Source organism: Podarcis bocagei, assembly GCF_964188305.1.
Source record: "Podarcis bocagei genome assembly, chromosome: 1".
Classification (NCBI taxonomy): Eukaryota; Metazoa; Chordata; class Lepidosauria; order Squamata; family Lacertidae; genus Podarcis; species Podarcis bocagei.
Window position 1 is genome coordinate 133,652,081 of NC_138125.1, and position 15,642 is coordinate 133,667,722.

General features: G+C 46.5%; 1 protein-coding gene across 2 annotated transcripts in view; it reads left to right on the forward strand.

Annotated features, from left to right (window-relative positions):
* The window catches only part of NRP2 (neuropilin 2), a 259,454-nt gene that overhangs the window by 123,982 nt on the left and 119,830 nt on the right, over positions 1-15,642 (forward strand). The gene's annotated exons all lie outside the window — the stretch shown is intronic.

A 15,642-nucleotide genomic window follows, 5' to 3' on the forward strand; every position in this document is an offset into this window, starting at 1 on the left:
TGGTCGAATGGAAGGTCTAAATTAACTTGAGTTGTTGCTTTTTTTTTTGCTGCCTTTTTTTGTTCGTTTGCTTACTGCCAAGATGCAAAACATGGAGCTGTCGCCCCTCCCCAAGTAATCTTTATTATCTCTTGAGGGGTGAGGAAACAGTGTCCCTCCTTGACGGGGGGGGGGGAATCTGGCTTCTGTTGTGCCTTGCTCAGTGGAGAGAGCCTGCGGTACGTCTGTGGACTGCAAATGAAGGGGAAAATGCTTCGGCAGCCCGTGTTTTGCCATAGAAGATTCATTGAGCATTTATGGCCCGAGCCCCCGTCCACATGCTGGGTTAACAATCACAAAACCGCATGAAACTGCAGTTCAGGAGTTATTGAGGCTTAGAAAATGAAAGGGCACAAATCCTGAGAGGGGATCACAGTGTCCTAGAGAATAAAGCCCGACGATAAATAACGAGGAGCAATTCGGTTTGTCAGGGATAGGGGATCTGCAGCGGCGGCGGCAGCCGTTGGTTGGCAGTGATGCATTGACCTCTCTCTGCTTGTGCCTCCTCTGTCTATAAATATGGCTGTGTTGACCCTTGCTGATCCCTCAACCTCCGAATGCTTAGTGTTTGCTCAGTGGGGGGGAGGGAAGGCACTTACTTTGTGCTTTGGGCAGGTGTGCGAGAGAGCAGGCCGCATGGAGTGCAGCTGTTTATAATAAAGCTGTCTCTGCTCCTGGGATGGCATGGAGCTGTCATTCATCTTTGCCTTTGTTGTGAAGGCGCTTCTGAACTGACCCTCGGTGCTCTCCGCTGCAGAATACTGTAGAACACGAATTCAAACTTTGCCAGAGCAAACCCACCTTAAGCTAAGAGGGAGGGAAGCTTCTCGAAGAAGCAGCAACTGCTAGCTAGGAGTGATAGAAGCTTTGGCTTGGCTGCTGCCAAGGGGAAGGTTGGGGGCACCTCTTTTATTCCCTCTTCATTTGTCTGTGATCCCGAGACAAGCAATTCCACCCAAACCAAGCAGCAAGTAATTCCACCCAGAACCCAGAACCTTCAAACTCCCTCCCGTCTAGTTTTGTAATCCAGAGCTGGGGGTTCAAGTGGGACTGTTTTTGTGGATCGCTATAGGGAAGATTGCTGTATTGTTTTCTCAGGCTGGGTGATACCTGGTTTTCAACATCGCGATATAACACCAGCTGAACATTGCGATGTATCAATATTCCACAATGTCTAAAATAAGGATGGAGCTGGTTTTCAACTTGGTGATATATCACCACTAGACATTGTAATACAGTGGTACCTCGGGTTACATACGCTTCGGGTTACGGACTCCGCTAACCCAGATATAGTGCTTCAGGTTAAGAACTTTGCTTCAGGATGAGAACAGAAATGGTGCTCCGGCGGCGCGGCAGCAGCTGGAGGCCCCATTAGCTGAAGTGGTGCTTCAGGTTAAGAACAGTTTCAGGTTAAGTACGGACCTCCGGAATGAATTAAGTACTTAACCCGAGGTACCACTGTATACCAATATACCACAATGTTTGAAATAAGGATGGAACCAAGTAGAGGCATTGGCTGGCTTCATGGTTTCCCCCACATTGTGATTTTTGTATAGCATCACATAATGATCAAAAATTATGAAACCTATATCACGAAACGGATTTCCAAACCGGTTTTGGATGCTCTGTCGATATTCTGCCCAGCCCTAATTGTTTCCCTTCCTTGGAATAACAGGTTAGGTTCCCCAAAATGTGGTATTCCTGATCAGAGTTTATTGCGACGAAATGGCAGCCCAGGCAGGGAAGAAGCAACACACGGCAGTTATCAGAGGTGATGTTTTGGCCTCCATAAAAAGGCCCAGGTGTGGCTTGAGGAAGTGAGACCTCTACTTTCAGAGGTGTTCTGAGTGCTGCTCTGCCTCTGTCTTTCAGTGGCTGCAGATTTCCCCCTGCTTCAGTGCATGCTTTGTTTCTTCTGGGCTCCACGATTTAAAGCACCTACAATGCTCAGGTGGCTTTCAGTTGGATGTGGTCTTTCCCTCCTTCCTTTAATGCCCACCCACCAAACCTATCTGCCTTTGTTTTATCTCAGTTACATTTAAGGTAAAGGGACCCCTGACCATCAGGTCCGGTCGTGACCGACTCTGGGGTTGCGGCGCTCATCTCGCTTTATTGGCCGAGGGAGCTGGTGTACAGCTTCCGGGTGATGTGGCCAGCATGACTAAGCCGCTTCTGGCGAACCAGAGCAGCGCATGGAAACGCCATTTACCTTCCTGCCAGAGCGGTACCTATTTATCTACCTGCACTTTGACGTGCTTTTGAACTGCTAGGTTGGCAGGAGCAGGGACTGAGCAACAGGAGCTCACCCCGTTGCGGGGATTCGAACCGCCAACCTTCTGATCGGCAAGCCCTAGGCTCTGTGGTTTAAGCCACAGCGCCACCTGTGTCCCTGGTTACATTTAGGATACCCAGATATATATATATGCTCCCATGCAGATCTTGTTAAAGGAAGGGAAATAATCCTTAGAGTTGTCACCATTAGCCCTTTGGATGAACCTGAGCCAAGGTTAACCTTCTGGCAGGATTTGGAGGGAGGTGATTCATGCGAGATTATATCTGCAGCATTCACAGATCTGGAGAACTAGTTAAAAATCATGCTCGGGAAGAAAGGACCATAAATTACTCGAGATTGTCACTTGTAGGAAATTTGCCGTTCACAGCAAACCGAGATGTGAGGTGGGTTTTGATAAGTCTTTCTTGTCACATCTGGTTCTCTGCTTCTTCTTAGGCCATTTAGTATGGAGCAAATAGGGTGGCGCTACAGGAAAGCCAGTGACTTCGAAAGCTGATTTGTCCCAGCTGAGCAACCCCATCATTTGATATTAATCCAGAAATCTAATTTCCTTCAAAGCTATTCCTTTCCCTACCCACCAAACTCAAGATTCCCCCCACCCCCATTTTAAACAAAATACTGGCCTCAGGCTGGACTTTGACAGCAAATGTGGAATCCTGGGCACGGCAGTGTGGTGTTTGGGGGAAGGGGGAAAGAAAAGTTGACTTCGGATCTGCAGGAGAGAAAAGTCAGGCAGGAGGGTCAACACCTAAGTCTGCTCCCCACCTTCTGTCGATCGTCCTCTTTAGTTCTTTCTTCCAGTCCCTTTTCCCTCCTAAATTGAAAAACCTGGTCCAGCTGGGTGGGGACAGAGACTTGGGTGGATTGTGAAGAAGAAGAGTTTGGATTTGATATCCCACTTTATCACTACCCGAAGGAGTCTCAAAAGGCTAAGGTCACCCTTTGGAGTGGCAAGCATCTCCCAGCATTAGATACAGCTCTCTTCCTCCCTCCCAACCCACCAGCCAGGATAGGGGCCTAAAAGGTATGTCCCTGAAGGGTGAAGAAGGGCAGTCTGCTCTACGTTACAAGGGATGACCCTCAGTTGAGTGGCACGCTCAAGGTGGGAAGCTACTAGAAAGAAGAAGAAGAGTTTGGATTTGATATCCCACTTTATCACTACCTGAAGGAATCTCAAAAGGCTAACATTCTCCTTTTCCCCTTCCTCCCCCACAACAAACACTCTGTGAGGTGAGTGGGGCTGAGAGACTTCAGAGAAGTGTGACTGGCCCAAGGTCACCCAGCAGCTGCATGTGGAGGAGCGGAGACGCGAACCCGGTTCCCCAGATTACGAGTCTACCGCTCTTAACCACTACACCACACTGGCTCTCTAAGTTAGAACAGACATGGGAAATTGTTTAAGGGCCCATAGCTTGGAAGGAAACTTGCCAGTGGCATCTCTCCCTTGGCTTAATAAAGGAGCCAAGCAGGGATTAAGTTTGGAGACCACAGGCAGACTTTGTGTCTAATTGACTTCAGAGAAATGTGACTAGCCCAGGGTCACCCAGCAGATGCATGTGGAGGAGCGGAGACGCGAACCAGGTTCCCCAGATTACGAGTCCACTGCTCTTAACCACTACACCACACTGGCTGAAGGGGTTGCAGAGGAAAAGCAGCCTTCAGGGAAAGGATTAAGGCCCCCATCCCAAGTTGTGCTGATTACAGTGGTACCTCGGGTTACATACGCTTCAGGTTACAGACTCTGCTAACCCAGAAATAGTACCTCGGGTTAAGAACTTTGCTTCAGGATGAGAACAGAAATCGTGCGCCGGCAGCGCGGCGGCCGCGGGAGGCCCCATTAGCTAAAGTGGTGCTTCAGGTTAAGAACAGTTTCAGGTTAAGAACGGACCACAAGAACGAATTAATACTTAACCTGAGGTACCACTGTACGTTGTTCCCCATCCCTGTTTAGCAGCTAGCCTCAGATTAGTTCAGCAGTTGCAGGCTGAATGTGGCAGAAGCTGGTCTGGAAGTAGTATTTTCAAGCCCCATTATGTGGCAGCAAGGGAGCTCAGTTTTACAACAACCCCATTACCAGGCACAATTCAAAGCCTTGGTCAGACCACACCTGGAATACTGTGTCCAGTTCTGGGCACCACAATTTAAGAAGGACATTGACAAGCTGGAACGTGTGCAGAGGAGGGCAACCAAGATGATCAAGGGTTTTGGAAACTAAGCCTTATGAGGAGCGCTTGTAGGAGCTGGTTATGTTTAGCCTGGAAAAGACAAGGCTGAGTGGAGATATGATAGCCATCTTCAAATACTTTTAAGGGCTGTCACATGGAAGAGAGAGCATGCTTGTTTTCTCCTGCTCTGGAGGGCAGGACTCGAGGCAATGGCTTGAAGTTGCAAGAAAGGAGATTCTGACTAAACATTCGGGGAAAACTTTCAGACAGTAAGAGCTGTTTGGCAGTGCAACCGACTCCAATGAGAGGTGGTGGAATCACCTTCTTTGGAGGTTTTAAAGCAGAGGTTGGATGGCCATCTGTTATGATGGATGTTTCAACTGAGATTCCTGCATTGCAGGGGGTTGTTTGAGATGACCCATGGGGTCCCTTCCAATTCTTAAGAAGGTGTTGGTCATTACCTTTAAAGCCATATATGGCTGGTGCCTAGGATATCTGAGGGACTGTCTCGTTCTGTCAGCACCTGGCCCTTTCATGAAGATCTACTCGAGTGGTTTTACTTGGTGTCCTTTGGGTGGTCAAGACGCAACTGGATGGACCATGGGAGTGGGCCTCCTCTGTGACTATGCCTAGTTTTTGAGACTCCCTCCCTCTTTAGTTCTGTCTTCTGTACCCTTGTCTTCTGCTCATGACATTATTGTTCTGGCAAGCGTATGACCTACCAGGTCGATGGTCTTCTAGTGACTAAACCCATTGACTTTGGATTGTTTTGATTTGTTGCACCTACCTCTGTTTTTATTATTTTTGTTACTGTTTAATCCTTTCTCTCACCCCCATTTTATTATTTTAAAATTGTTCTGGGAATACAGTGGAAGGGTGAGATGGAAATCTTTCAAATAAATAAACCCAGAGGGAGTTGAATCTTGTATGAAATGTGGGATAGAGAGCAGAGGTAGAGCAAAACGCTCATTTTGTGCCACTGCGGGTTTCATATTTGATGTTCAGGTACAGGGAAGGAAGAAGCTGGTTTAAGTGAAAATGGCCTGAATGTGTTGTTCGCTGGGGGAAGCTGATTGCACAAACCCCACCCCCCTCTCTCTCTTCCTCTCTTTTCCAGGGTGCCTTCCTCTCCTGTCAGGAAGCCCCCAAAGTTCTGAACTGAATGCACAGATTCCACGCTGGGTTTCTTTTGTGGTGTCTCACTGCCGCACTCTGCATGGTTCAAATTGAAATAGCTACGCCATGCCAAATAGATTTGTCAGTTCTGCTGCAGTGTGATTTGGTGCCATGGAGTGCAGGGAAAGAGAATAGAGGAGGACTCTGTCAAATTTTGCATATGCATGTATATATGTGCACACACGGAGACATACATACATACATACATACATACATACATACATACGTGTGTGTCTCTGTAGCTAGCAGTGAGTCCCTTCTCTGCTGAATCTGTAAGTTGGGCTCAGAGCCAAATTTAACTGGTGCTACTGACAGGTCAACTAACATCTACATCTTCATAAAAGAAATTGAGACAGAGAGAGCCAAAGAGGCAGGGAGAGCTGCATGAAGCAAAGCTGGAGAAGAAAGATTATATTTCCCCCAGAAAGTAAGAGAGCAGCCCCCGCCTTCAGTCATCGCTGGTACCAAGGGAGGCGAAAAGAACTAGTGTTGTTGGGGATTTCTATAAGCTGTGAAGACCAGTACACTCCCAGTTCCCTAGTTGTTGGCAGTCTTGATGCAGTGCGCCAGAGACAAGGGACTAGGGATAAGTTGAATAAAGAGGAGGGAAAACAAGATTAGCAAGAGCTTTCAGCAGAAGGGGATGGTTGTGTTGTTTTTCATAAAGAGCAGTGCTGCTTTCAGGGAGAAGGAGGGACGGAGTGGGGTGGAAAGGGATTTGCTCACCTGACACCTGAGCTGAACTGATTGAATTCTCCAAACCTCACCTCTGCCATCAGCATCACCAAACGATGTTCAGGTCCTTCAGAAAGAGGAGAGCGTTTTCACCTACAAAAAAATACTGGTCTTTTAAAATCTGTGTGGAATAAACCACAGAGCCTAGGACTTGCCGATCAGAAGGTCGGCGGTTCGAATCCCCATGACGGAGTGAGCTCCCGTTGCTCGGTCCCTGCTCCTGCCAACCTAGCAGTTCGAAAGCACATCAAAGTTAAAGTAGATAAATGGGTACTGCTCCAGCGGGAAGGTAAATGGTGTTTCCGTGCGCTGCTCTGGTTCGCCAGAAGTGGCTTAGTCATGCTGGCCACATGACCCAGAAGCTGTACGCCGGCTCCCTCGGCCAATAAAGCGAGATGAGCGCCGCAACCCCAGAGTCGGCCACAACTGAACCTCATGGTCAGGGGTCCCTTTACCTTTACCTTTACTTAAATTATTAGTGCCATGCCTTGAGAGCTGCATGAAGCATATACAAATACATTGCAGCAAGTGGGATCCGATGGGGGACAAAGAGGAAGAAATCTTCTCTCTTTCCCTCTTAATCTCCCCACCGCCAGAACTGGATTTAAGGACAGCCACTACCATTGCAGCCCCTCTACTCAAGCCAGGAACTGCCCAACATGAGCAAGGAGGCGGTGGTTGATTCCCCACCCATCTATTTTTTTATCAGATATTAATTAAGATTTTCAAAATATTGCAAAATAAAAAGAAAAAAAGAAAAATACAAAATAAAAATAATTAAAAACAACTCAATCTTTCCATTACTTATTTTTTATTAGCTTGTTTCCCCGACCTCCTCACTCCTCCCTTTTTTGTATTCCAGTTCAGTTTGTTGGTTCAGCAAATCCTTCCCCTCTTTGTTTATCCTAATCTTTAATCTTAAAATATTATAACATTAAATCTTTACCTATTAGTAATCCATTTTTCATATTCCCTTATAGTATTGCAGCTAAAAACCCCTTAGTTTCTATCCAACATCGTTCTAACATTCATTAATTTTACAATATTTCTGTAAATAGTCTTTAAATTTCTTCCAATCTTCTTCCACCGACTCTTCTCCCTGGTCTCGGATTCTGCCAGTCATTTCCGCCAATCCCATGTAGTCCATCACCTTCATCTGCCATTCTCCCAGAGTGGGTAGATCTTGTGTCTTCCAATACTTTGCAATAAGTATTCTTGCTGCTGTTGTAGCATACTTAAAGAAAGTTCTGTCCTTCTTTGGCACCATTTCCCCCACCCATCTAAGACTCCAAGCCGTCCTCCTTCTCAGCTTGGAAGTGTTTTTCTGCCAGCAAGGGATGGGTAAATCCGCCAATTTCAAAAAGCAGATGAGGTGGAATGGCTTCCGCACATCTCCCACTCCCAAATAACCTCCAGATTCCAAAGGGGTGGCAGCTATCCTACCACTTCCTTCAAACTTTGTCTGACTACGGCTGCCCAGGCAAATACTTTGTTCCAGAAAGGAGAGCAGGCATTAGCACCACAGGCAATGGGATCTGGCCATAAATCTGCCACTGCTCCCATCCTTATTGCCAGCCCTCAGCTGATGGCCCGCCCACCATGCTTGGTCCCTGTGACCTTTGATGTTTGGGAAGTGGGGTGTGCGCATCTTTAAATATATTTTTATGAATGCATTGGGGACCCCAATGTCCCTGGCTGAAGGAACCATCTCCTGTACGTCCAGAACTGGAATATGCCAAAGTGCTTTATAGGGGACCAGCAGAAATAATTGGACTTGGCCTTGTTCAGCTTCCTGAGAGACATTGCGTAAATGTTCAGGGGCGCTTCTCAGCAATGTCCAGTACATAGCTGTCAACTTACAGATTTGAAAATAAGGGACCAGCAGCCTTGAAAATAAGGGATCAGCAGCCAAAATAAAAGGATTTTCAGAGCACAGGGAGGTTCAACTTCTGAGCCCCTCCGAGCCAAAGGCAGAAAGCCCAGCCAGCAGCCAAACGAAGCCTCAAGCGGTGGTTCCCACAGCGCAGCAACCCGGCAAAGGGGATGCAGCAAGGAAAACCACCGTCACCTCTCCACTGGGAAGCGCTGAGCAAAGTCAACACAGCTGATTTGATCAGCACAAGGCATGCAAGCTTCCCCCCCTCCCAGTCGTTCTTAGACTCCTTATCCGGTGAGCAACGCAGCCAAGCAACACAGTTAGAGCCTCCCTCCTCCCTGGCCGGCAGGGAGGGAAGGAGAGGAGCTGCTTCCTTTGAAACCTGGGAAATTTAAGGGACATCATCAATAAGGGACAGCAGCGGGACACAGCGCTGGGATAAGGGACTTTCCCGCCAAATAAGGGACAGTTGACAGCTATGGTCCAGTATCTGGACTTTCATTGCCAGGCGGAGAGTGACACAACCTGGCAGCCTTTATGTACAGTCCATTTCCAATGCCTTGCTTACACTGCACTGTTTTATATGCAACAAACCAAATTACGTAAACAGCCTAAAAGTCAGGGCTTTAATTTTGTTTTTCATTTGAGAGGGGTCTATTCAATTTATTTTAGTTCTTAAAATATTTACATTCCACACTTCTGGTGCAAAATCCCCAGCCAGGGTGGCTTGGATTAAAATCACAATATCGCAGAACAACCACCCAAAAGGAAGGAGACAGGGGAAGCAGTAAAAACCAAGCATAAAAAAAACGTTATCTGTAGAAATTCACCAGGATGAAATAAAGTGCTCAGTAAAAAAATGAAAAACCGCTAAGAAGGGAGCCAAGTGTACTAGGTGCAGCTGCTGAAAAGACCCCCCCCCCTCAATATATATATATACTGTTTTTCCTTTCATGGGTTTCACAGTCTCTGTGCAAATTAACATTTTGGCATTTAGCAACCATCGAGGGCTGTGTAGTGCACAGGGAACTAGAGTGACATTTCCAAGGCCAGAAGGTACCTTGGTGCTTGCTGTGGCTTAGGCTGAATTAGTTAGTTTGCTCTGTGCCTCCGTTCCTTGCTCTAAGAGATGAGGCAAAGATACCCTTCCCGCGAGCTTTGAAATATATTGGAGAACAGCAGCAAAGTGGTATTGTCAGGCTCCTGAAATGTGTGCCTTTCTTAACGCTCCGGGAGGCTGCGAATATACAGCTGGCAGATTGTGCTTGGCTTGGTGGTGCAGGCCTGTTCTGGTTGCTACTCCACATTGGATCAGTGATATAAATACTGCTATAGTGGACATGTGGAAGTTAACGTTTCCCCGTGATTGCTTAATGTACAGGAAAATAGGCAGGAAGCTAAGGAAGAGAGCATGTGCTTTCCAGTTACAGTGGTACCTCGGGTTAAGTACTTAATTCGTTCCGGAGGTCCGTTCTTAACCTGAAACTGTTCTTAACCTGAAGCACCACTTTAGCTAATGGGGCCTCCGGCTGCCTCTGTGCCGCTGGAGCACGATTTCTGTTCTCATCCTGAAGCAAAGTTCTTAACCCGAGGTACTATTTATGGGTTAGTGGAGTCTGTAACCTGAAGCATGTGTAACCTGAAGCGTATGTAACCCGAGGTACCACTGTAAATCTGTTGAACATCTACAGAGGGCCAAATGAGACCTGAAGAGGTCAGCCATCTTGGTTGTTCATGTGTCTTCCCTATTCACGTGTAAAGGGAGGAAGGTTACAGCGGACTGGATGACTTAGTTAATTTTTATTTAATGCTGTTATATTATTTAATTGGTTCAGCGTGAAAAGTTCATACGAATTGGGGATATTACTATTACAGTGGTACCTCGGGTTACATACGCTTCAGGTTACAGACTCCGCTAACCCAGAAATAGTGCTTCAGGTTAAGAACTATGCTTCAGGATGAGTATAGAAATCGTGCTCCGGTGGCGCAGCGGCAGCAGGAGGCCCCATTAGCTAAAGTGGTGCTTCAGGTTAAGAACAGACCTCAGGAACGAATTAAATACTTAACCCGAGGTACCACTGTATTAGATTAATGCATTTTATTGCACATTGTCTTGATATGGCTGCATTTATTGTTTTAGTCCATGCCATAAGCCACTTTCAGTGTTGTTTGGAAAAGAAAATTGAGGTTTAAATATTAAATAAAAGAAAAAACATACACAAACACACAGAGCTTTACCTTCCTTGATTTCCTCTGTCACTTCAATCCCTTTTCTTCCAGCCAGGACAGGAGTAAAAAATTTGGAGACGGCTGAATGCAGGGAGCGTCCCTCACCCCTTGCTTTAGATGTGAATGAGGTAGACATTTGGTGTTACCATTGTCAGTTCCCAGAGGGGCATAGCTGTCAACTTTTCCCGTGAGGAATCCTATTCGGAATAAGAGAATTTCGCTTTTAAAAAAGGGAACTGTTGACAACTATGCAGAGGGGACTGGTCATATGAGCATGATCTTAAATTGCTTGCAAGTGCAGGATTGTGCTTCCAGTGCAGGATCCCCCAAACTTGAGTCTCCAGCTGCTTTTGGACTACAATTCCCATAATCCCTGACCACTGATCCTGCTAACTAGGGATGATGGGAGCTGTAGTCCAAAAACAGCTGGAGACCCAAGTTTGGGAAACACTGTTAGTGGATAAGGGCTGATTCAGACACTTGTCGAACTGTGCCTGGCCTGTTCTAAAGACCTGTGGAAGGGGAATCCCTGTAAAATCGGAGACCAGTTGCAGGAAGCCTGTACAGTGGTACCTCGGGTTAAGAACTTAATTCGTTCCGGAGGTCCGTTCTTAACCTGAAACTGTTCTTAACCTGAAGCACCACTTTAGCTAATGGGGCCTCCTGCTGCTGCCGCACCGCCGGAGCACGATTTCTGTTCTCGTCCTGAAGTAAAGTTCTTAACCCGAGGTACTATTTCTGGGTTAGTGGAGTCTGTAACCTGAAGCGTATGTAACCCGAGGTACCACTGTATGAATGGAAGTTTGTATGGTCTATCATGTAGGGTCATTTCTCATGTAAGTGCATCACTCATGTTGAAGTGTTAAGCGGTCAGATCTACACCCATATATAATGAAAGCCAGGCCAGTTCCTTGCTCCTCTTTCCTTCTGAGTCGTCGTGTGCCTGAAGTTTCCCTGCTCTCCACCCGAAGCCCTGTCTCTCTGTAGCAGAAAGATCATCTCCACAGACATCCCTCCTTCTTTCTTCTCCCTCTGAAGTCCTGAACCCCCTAATCCTGTTAGTGTTTTTTCTCTCCACGGGGGGTGGGTAACGTAATCCAAGTGGTCCAGGGAGACAGGCCCAAGCACGCACGAATTATGCAAGGGAATTTTCTCCCCGACTCTGGTCCCCTCCCAGAAAACACAAACCCCTCTCCCTTTTAATGGCCTCAGAAACTCTTGACGAGAAAACCAGAACGAAAAATAAATAAGGCGAAGGGTCTTTGGGGTCATAAACTGCTTCTTGGATGTAATGTGTGCTCAACCCACCTGGTTTTGTTTTTTTGCTTTGCTTTCCCTGCTGACGCTGTAGCTGGCAGGCTTCCCCCCCCCCCCCACCCACTGGAACTGAAAAAACACACGCTCCAAACTGACAGTGGGACATTTTAACATTGGAAGAGCAGCCTGGCCATGAAATCCAGTAGAGGGGAATGGGGGGGGGGGAGAGAAGGGAAAGGGGGGTGGGTAAATCCCTTCATCCGGCCATGTCATTCTGCGCACTCCCTTGGTGTCTTAAAGCAAATTAATTATGTAGGTCAGATCTTTATTGACTATCGATACATGTCGACCTGCTGGATAGCGAGAACCAGCAGTAAATGTTAAGTATATGCATGAGGTGAAGGGCAGGTGTATGTATGTCTTGGGGGGGCAGTAGCAGTCAAAAAAGGAAAGGGTGGGTGGGTAAAGCCGTTCATTTGGGTTAAAAGCTACAAATTGGGAAAACTACAAATCGAAATACAGTGGTACCTCGGGTTACATACGCTTCAGGTTACAGACTCCGCTAACCCAGAAATAGTGCTTCAGGTTAAGAACTTTGCTTCAGGATGAGAACAGAAATCGTGCTCCGGCGGCGCGGCAACAGCAGGAGGCCCCATTAGCTAAAGTGGTGCTTCAGGTTAAGAACAGTTTCAGGTTAAGTACGGACCTCCGGAACGAATTAAGTACTTAACCCGAGGTACCACTGTAGTTGTTTATTATGTATCGTTTACGACTCTGCTCCTCCACCGACACACCTTCACAACCCAGACCCCATAGACGGCATCCAGAAAATATTCCTTTTGGTCCTCCTCCCCAATCCTGGGGTTATTGTTGTTATGTGGCTTCAACCTCCTCCTTCCTATACCCAAAGAGAAGAGGCTTGGAAGGGCAATTCTCTATACCTCCGGTTTCCTCGCATGCATAAGCTGCGATCAGGATCTGAGAAGCAGACAGCAGCCCTCCCAGGATTCCTGTTTTGGCTGGTTTCCTGGGACAGCAGGAAACATGGTAGTCCAGGCCGCAGGAAGTGGTTGGGAAGACTGGGTTTGGCTTGATGGAGCACAAGATCCGTAGATCCTGCACCACAATATGGGCTTCTTTCAATTCCATCTGCTGCCTTGAACTAAAGCAATACTTAAATTGCTTGAGAGTTGCATTCGGCTCATGATGGCTCTTACTCGGCCACTCGCCTCTTGAGAGTGGCTCCTTGCTAAAGTCTTATTGTGCCCCCTACCCCCTTATATTGATGTATACTGGATGTGGGAAATAGTTTTGAGGCAGCTAAGGATCTGAAATGGCAGAGTATAGCTGGGATGAAAAATGTGAAACATGGATGAGTGTGTGAAGTAGTAGTAGTAGTAATAATAATAATAATAATAATAATAATAATAATAATAATAATAATAAAATATATAAATTTATTATTTATACCTCGCCCATCTGGCTCAGTTCCCCCAGCCACTCTGGGTGGCTCCCAATCAAGTATTAAAAACAATACAGCATTAAATATTAAAACTTCCCTAAGCAGGGTTGCCTTCAGATGTCTTTTAAAGATAAGATAGCTGCTTATTTCCTTGACATCTGATGGGAGGGCGTTCCACAGGGCATCCGCCAATACTGAGAAGGCCCTCTGCCTGGTTCCCTGTAACCTCACTTCTCACAGCGAGGGAACCACCAGAAGGCCTTCGGCGCTGGATCTCAGCGTCCGGGCTGAACAATGGAGGTGGAGATGCTCCTTCGGGTATACAGGACTGAGGCCATTTAGGGCTTTAAAGGTCAGCACCAATACTTTGAATTGTGCTTGGAAATGTACTGGAAGCCAATGCAGATCTCTTAGGACTGGTGTTATGTGGTCCCGGCGGCCACTCCCAGTCACCAGTCTAGCTGCCACCACTAGCTGGATTACAGTGGTACCTCGGGTTAAGTACTTAATTTGTTCCGGAGGTCCGTTCTTAACCTGAAACTTAACCTGAAGCACCACTTTAGCTAATGGGGCCTCCTGCTGCCGCACCACCAGAGCAGGATTTCTGTTCTCATCCTGAAGCAAAGTTCTTAACCTGAGGTAATATTTCTGGGTAAGCGGAGTCTGTAACCTGAAGTGTATGTAACCTGAAGCGTATGTAACCCGAGGTACCACTGTAATTGCAGTTTCAAACTTTTTATGTTTGTGAGATGACAACGAAAATGTTATTTTCTAGAAGCCCTGAGTGTTGCATGTTTTCCATTAATAATCCATTGTGGTGCTATTTTATGCCTTGGGAAACTGCCTGTTTGCATTTAGTTCCAATAAAAACGAGAAGGCTTGCCTCGCAGTGTGCTCTCAGCAGTAGATTTAAGTGCAAAGATTTCACAGGGAAAAACCAGAAGTTGAGTTTTTCAAACGTACTTTGCTTTTGAGGAAAAGCCTGAAGAGACTTGAAACAGTTGTGATGTCCTGAGTGCACAGAGCAGTAAGATCAAATCTGGATACCAAACACTCCAAATTACAAGCAGCTTGCTTCATCGTTGTTTAATTAATTTTTCTCCCTTCAGGAAGGCATACTCAAACCTGTCAGGGGGTAGATGTTATTCATGTGTGTATTTTTGTACCAGGATAAATATGGAGATAAGATCCGTATAGTAAAAGCCATGGTTTTCTCAGTAGTGATGTATGGAAGTGAGAGCTGGACCATAAAGAAGGCTGATTGCCGAAGAATTGATGCTTTTGAATTATGGTGCTGGAAGAGACTCTTGAGAGTCCCATGGACTGCAAGAAGATCAAACCTCTCCATTCTTAAGGAAATCAGCCCTGAGTGTTCACTGAAGGACAGATCGTGAAGCTGAGGCTCCAATACTTTGGCCACCTCATGAGAAGAGATGACTCCCTGGAAAAGACCCTGATGTTGGGAAAGATGGAGGGCACAAGGAGAAGGGGATGACAGAGGACGAGATGGCTGGACAGTGTTCTCGAAGCTGCCAGCATGAGTTTGACCAAACTGCGGGAGGCAGTGGAAGACAGAAGTGCCTGGCGTGTTCTGGGGTCACGAAGAGTCGGACACGACTAAACGACTAAACAACAACAACAAATATGGAGATAGTGGAGCTGCCATTTTGCAATCTAGGCATTTACATTGGCTGCCCTCAAAGGTAGTTTCTTATGGGCTACTTGAATGAGCATAATTTGAGGCACTCCAAACCCATAATACCCAACAGTTGGAAGAAGGCCATCAGACTGTAGGTGTCCTTTGTCGAGGAGGCTAAACATCAAGGAGAGTGATATTTGAAGCAATCTGTATCTTGAATTTAGGAAGTAGACTTAGGGCAGTAGGGGATGTGATCAAGATAATGTCTGGGGGGCTTTCAGTGGCAATAGTTCATGAGAAAGGCACTGTTAAGCGGAACAACAAAGATACTGGAGCTTTATAGAATTTAAGAGATAATTTTGTTACCGTTTAAAGCCCTCAGAAGAAATACCATGAGTAATTCACTTTGGACTCTGTGTGCAGGTAGCAGGGACTGTTATTGCACAGGAAAGAGTGAAGCCCTGGATAACAGCGGTTGCTCCCTGGCCTTTGAAATGGCACAGCCTGTTTTGGAGCGCTCTGTTTGATTTTCATTGCAAGTTACGCATACCTAAATCCTGCAATTTCTGGAGGTAAGGCCAGGCTAAGAGGAATTCTGAAATCTTTAGGCCTGCCCATCTGTTTGGAATTAGACACCTGGCTGAATCTAATGAATGAATGTAGCCTGAAGTTGCGATGCAGCAGCTAAGGTTGTTAACACTATATCCCACCCACCCCTTCCCTCTTTGAAATAAGAGGCTGTACCTAAAGGCTGTTTATCAGCGTTCCAGA